The sequence below is a fragment of the Odontesthes bonariensis genome, chromosome 2, assembly GCF_027942865.1.
Source record: "Odontesthes bonariensis isolate fOdoBon6 chromosome 2, fOdoBon6.hap1, whole genome shotgun sequence".
Taxonomy (NCBI): Eukaryota; Metazoa; Chordata; class Actinopteri; order Atheriniformes; family Atherinopsidae; genus Odontesthes; species Odontesthes bonariensis.
The window spans coordinates 37364799-37370498 of record NC_134507.1 but is presented as its reverse complement, the minus strand read 5'-3'; the positions used below and the strand labels follow the sequence as shown (position 1 = coordinate 37370498).

Here is a 5700-nt window from a genome sequence, read left to right as displayed (position 1 = left end):
CATGGAGAGAATCCCCTTCTCTCCCAAAAGATCCCAGGTGCTGCTCCTGAGGTGTTTCTGTAAGTTTCTCACACCAGCTGGTGAAATGATATGAGTCCCTCTACAGTTGTTGTAGATATCAGCTGAGATTCAAACTAAAAGACACATTTTGTGTCTGAAACTGTGAGAGACTGTTCAAGTGGGACTGAAAGCAGATTCAGAGGGTTGTGATGTATGTTTTTCCACCCAAATGATCTGATAACTGTCAGAGATGCAGCAGTGCTATGAAATCCACTTTAGAAGCTGCAGTTATTGGACACAATGAGAGCTGACCATCTCTGTGGCTCAGAGGAAAACTGAGCAACAATGTATTTTATATAACTTATATTTTTATATATATTATATATATATATTATTTATATATTTATATATTATTTATATATTTATATATTTATATAACTTAGAAATGAGGATATAACGATGCAGCTAACAACAAAGCTAACAATAAGCTACATAGAAGGAAAAGCATCAGCCAGGCTCTGTCAGAGGTGACAGTGCAGAAACAGAGTGCAGGCATAGAGGGAAGTACAGGTTAAGTGGGAGATTACATTTCTACACCTGAACAGGGACTTGAACCCTGGATCCTCAGATTAAAAGTCTGATGCTCTACCAACTGAGCTATCCAGACCCTATGAAAGTGTGTCTGAGTGACAGTTGACATCTGAAAGACTTCCTGAGTCCAAAGCTGTGATGCTGTTTTCTGAACAAATGCCTGGTTGATGTGAACTTGTGTTGCAGCCACTGAGCATAAAGAAGAAGGCCTTCATGGAGGGAAACAGGGAGTTAAGGAGGAGTGTGAAGAAAAAAGGAAGAGAGCAAGTCGGTGGGAAACTATCTGCAGCAGAACAGTGTGAGGGCTGTGTGGTCAGGAATGGAAAAGCTCACAGGCTTTGGGATAATGTGGGATCAGACAGATGGAAGAGTTCAGACAAACTCAGCATGCTGCTGCCTCCTGCTACAGACCTCACATCCTCCATGTACCAACAGCTTCCCTGCCACACCTCAGCACATCTACATGAAACTATCACATCTATAGGAAAATAAACTATGGCCTCATCTGGAATACAAACAAAAGAGATGATTGTGGATTTTAGGAGGAGCAGCAGTCAGCTGAACACCGTCTCCATCCTCGGTGAAGAGGTGGTTGAGGATTACAGATACCTGAGGGTTCACCTGGACAGCAGACTGGACTGGAAATGCAACACTGAGGCTGTCTACAAGATGGGACATTCAGTAAACTATTCCTATAACTGTATATATGCTAACTGAGCTGGCATGGGTTGGTGCACTAAACACATGTTACAGAGTTTAATATTTCTGCATCTTTTAGTAAAAACAGGAAAGAATGAGTGTATATTTCCAGCCAAATTCCCAATAAAGCTGCTCTCATCCACACATTTTTCTTTTTCTTCTGTCAGACGGCTAAACTGAAAATCAGCACATTAAGACTACGTGTCAACTCGTGGTCACTTAAAGCATGTCCAGACTGTCGCTCTGCTCTAATAAAATCCTGATTTTGTAACCGCAGCCTCATGTGAGAAAATCACCCTTCAGGTGACTTAAAGACAACATGTTGGCAGCGATTTCAGCTGTGCTTACATGCAGCGTGATGTCCCACAGAGAAAGTTAGAGGCAGCAGAATGTCAGGAAGGCTTTCTGCACAGTCTATCCCGTGCATGTACGCTGGGACAACATGGTGGTCCAGTTAAATGGACGAGTACACCTGGAACTGAAGCTGGACTTACCTGTGCATGCAAGCGTTCTGAATGTCCTGATCAAGATAAAAATATGTAACATACAGAACAAAAAGCATACATCTCCAGCTGAAAACATGAAACCTGCATCCTACAAATAAAATGTTCCACTGGGGAGACCCACCCAAGTTGGTTATTAGGAGGAAATTTCAGAAATATCCTCAAAACCAGTTTTTCTCAGTGTGCAGACTTCAGCTTTTTGTTTTAAGTTTTGAACAAAGAAAATAGACTCAAATGTAACTTCTCTTCTATGCATATTCAGAACTTATTTAAATCTCTTCCAGAAAAACTCTTGTTTTGATCGTTTTCTTTAAAATAAAGATTTTTAAAAAGCTAACTGACCATGTGCTCTGTTTTACATATAACACCAGTTATAGAGGTAAACACACAAAGTTAACATATTGACAGGTTTCAAATATATGTTTCAGTGGCGGCCGTGCTTTGGCTCACTGGGCCTTCAGTGCGGGTTTACCGTCCATTCAGAGTCGCTATTTAAATCCGTCCTGAGTGCCCACATGGATCTGGATCTCACTAACCGTGCTGTATGCCAATAAACACAGAGAGACAGCTGTTAGAAGACTTTCTTCTGCAGGTTTCCTTCTGATTTATTTATTTTTAAACACATATTCAGCAGCAGGATGTTTATTCATCAATTAGCCTACTAATAATGAACTATGAGAGGCATTTCACGTGTTGAGAGCGACTTCCATTGTTATTGTTATTATTATCACGTATATCAGCAGTTCAGAATATTTGATCATTTATATTTATAATTTAATATTTATACATGTTAATAAAATACATAACACTCACAAGAGTTCCTGATTATAATATATTTATTGACATAACACTGAGATGCTCCATATGTTAGTCCATTGTTGCCAGTTAACTGCAGCCTTGCACCTTTCAGCAGCAGCTGTTACCGCTGAGCAATCAGTTCCCTCTGCACTGAGGATCATATGAAAGCAGCTCCTGCAGCTTCAGGTTAGTGTCACAGGACTCTGAACTTTGTGTTAGTGCAGTTTGTCAGGAGCAGGTCCCAGGCAAGCTTTAATTATATTGCACCAGAATGAGGTGAGTAACTTCTAGTCTATCCCAGTGCTTCTAAGTGGTGGCACTGAACCTCTGCTGCCTTAAAGCGACACTCCGGAATTTTCGACATTGGACCTCATTTCCGAGTCAACCAGAGTGTAAGAAATGTGTACAGATGTTTTTTTTTTTTTTTTTTTTTTTAAATTCCATGCAGCCCTTGTAAAACCACTGGTCGCTGTTGCTAAGCTAGCGCAAGTGATCCACTTTTGGTAGCCTGCCACAAGAAAACAGTCTTGCCCAATTCAATAAACACTCAAAGCACATCAATTGTCTTGCCAGGCTATCGATGCAAATATCTACGTTGATAGAGAGATTTAGGGAGTAAAACCAACCTTACAATTATATTTTATCACCCGCAGCCATTCGTGCTTCCTGGTTTGAAAGTTTGGCAGCCGCGGACTAATATCTAGCACCAATCTTACCGGCTCTCGCCAATGCTTTCTGTCCAGATATAAACTGTCAAACTATCTGGGAAACATAGATGTCATGTCATGTCAATGTTTGGTCATTTCTAGATGACTCGTGAGTGTACAGTGCATTGTAGAGGTTTGTGAACAGTGTACGCATCTCTTCTAAAATCGCTTTCATTGCCCCATTCCATCTCGTCTAAAAAATCACAATGTCACACCAGAGCACTAGCGTTACTACTACATGGGCATTTACGGTTTAGCAAATACTTTCACATAACTTCTGATACCCATTCTTACAGCAATTACACAAACCAACAGTAAATCACTATAGCAGGTAAATACAAAAGCATAGCAAAGGTTATAGGTAACGTAAGCTAAGTCATCATCACTGAACCATGTGCTACCATCATGAAAGCCTGTACCAACCTGTTCTTCAGAGACTGTTTGCACCACAGTGGCTGTCCTTGGTATACCTGGGAAGGCGGATGGCACTGCAGACGGTTTCAGAATTTTCTTTGCGGACTTTCTGGACTTTATGAAATCATCGGAGCTGAAGTGATCACTGCAGATGACCCGGATACGCAGCGTCTCCATCGGAGTTTGTACGTCTAATCCTGCAGCTAGGAGCCAGAGTTTTGTTCTTTCCGGATCTTTTAATGGAAAATAATGAGAACTTTTCGGAACCCATCTATGGGCTCTATTGTTGCAATTAGCAAAGGCACACTGGTTTACCATGTTGCCACGTTGTTGGTTTATAATCCGCTCGCAGCAAACTCGCTCGATCCAAACGCAGCTGCCGAGAGTAAGGTAAAATTCCGCTGACCACTAGAAACTAGTCCCTCATATGATAAAAATCCATGTAATGCAAGGTCAGTTTTATTTCAAACATTACTCTATCACCACAAACCTTTACATCCACTGCCTGACATAATAATTGATGTGCTTTGAGTGTTTATTGAATTGGGCAAGACTGTTTTTTTTTTTTTGTGGCAGGCTACCAAAAGTGGATCACTTGCGCTAGCTTAGCAACAGCGACCAGTGGTTTTACAAGGGCTGCATGGAAAAAAAAAAAACATCTGCACACATTTCTTACACTCTGGTTGACTCGGAAATGAGGTCCAATGTCGAAAATTCCGGAGTGTCGCTTTAAATGTCTGAGGCAAGCAGAACCTCATTTGGTCACAGCATTACACTATGAATATGCAGTTAAAGCGATACTCCGGAGTAAATTCAACCTGGGGTCATATGAACGGTGATATCCAGCCAAGTAGACCACCCGCAGTTTTTTCGATATTGGCTGAACATCAGCTGAGTTACTGAGTTATCCCGAATAGCTTCGTACAAGGGTTAATGGATCCAGGTCCGTATCTCCAAAATTACCACACTAAAATCACATGCCATGACACCAAACTTCTACAGTAGTACAAATATGGTCTGTACTCACAAAGCGATGCATTTGGAAGTTTGAAAATAGTCCAGGAGTTTATTATTATCAACACAAGCCTGATAGCTTCTCTGCAGCTAAAGCTATGTCGACGTCACTCCAAGGCGCCGGGAGCTTCAAAGTAAGATGAGGGTTGATCTACTACTGTAGACAACAAAGTATATGCTATATTCTACATGTTTTTTTATGAATTTTTATGTTGTGGAGTTGTGAAATTATTTTATCAATGGAGAAATTGAGCAGCCTTGCTGCCACCACCTCCCCATGTTAAGGGGAGGTGGTGGTTGGACCCCACTGGTCTCTAAATGTACTCAGAACTTCATATGAGATGTCCCTGTTTCTGCAGGGTTTTGTGGATTTCTTGTGTGCTGATTGGAAGCATCACCTGCATTCCTGCACAAAGCGGTAAGCTGATCCCAATCAAATCAAAAGCAGTTTAAATTGACTCGGGGTATAAATGGAAGGCTGATCTTAATTCTCTGTTTCCTCACCCATGTATTCAGTTTATGGACAAGATCTATCTAAGCCAACGTATCAGAAACAAACTGGAGCCAGTGGTTCTGGAGCACAGCAGCATGGCGCTCAGGGAGGTCAGTCTGGAGCTCCTGGCAGCAATTACCAGTTTGAAGATGGGAGCTGGAGCCTTTCATCTGACACCAGCGGCGAGGACGAGCCAGTCTTCACTCCTGTGGCCGACGAGGATCAAGTCTACGCTTACAAATCTCGGTCCCGCTACAACAAGAAGCGTGTGCTGTTCAGCCAGTTCCGCTACAGCCCAACAGAATCTGAGCCAGACCACGGCAAAACATCTCAGCACAAGGTTCAAGTTCAGAGCGGCTTCTGAGGATCTTTCTGGTGAGGCTCACTTTACTCTGCATGTGTGCTCTCTGTAGCTGCTGGTAGGTGACTGACTTTCTTTGTCTTGCAGATCTGCATATTCTAGAGGCATCGCTGCTGCTAC

The 5700-nt window shown here is 42.1% G+C and overlaps 1 non-coding gene across 1 annotated transcript; it reads right to left on the bottom strand.

Annotated features, from left to right (window-relative positions):
- Nucleotides 1-594: 594 nt before the first annotated feature.
- On the bottom strand, nucleotides 595-667 carry trnak-uuu (transfer RNA lysine (anticodon UUU)). The gene has a single exon. It is a non-coding gene; the product is annotated as a tRNA-Lys (tRNA).
- Nucleotides 668-5700: the final 5033 nt, after the last annotated feature.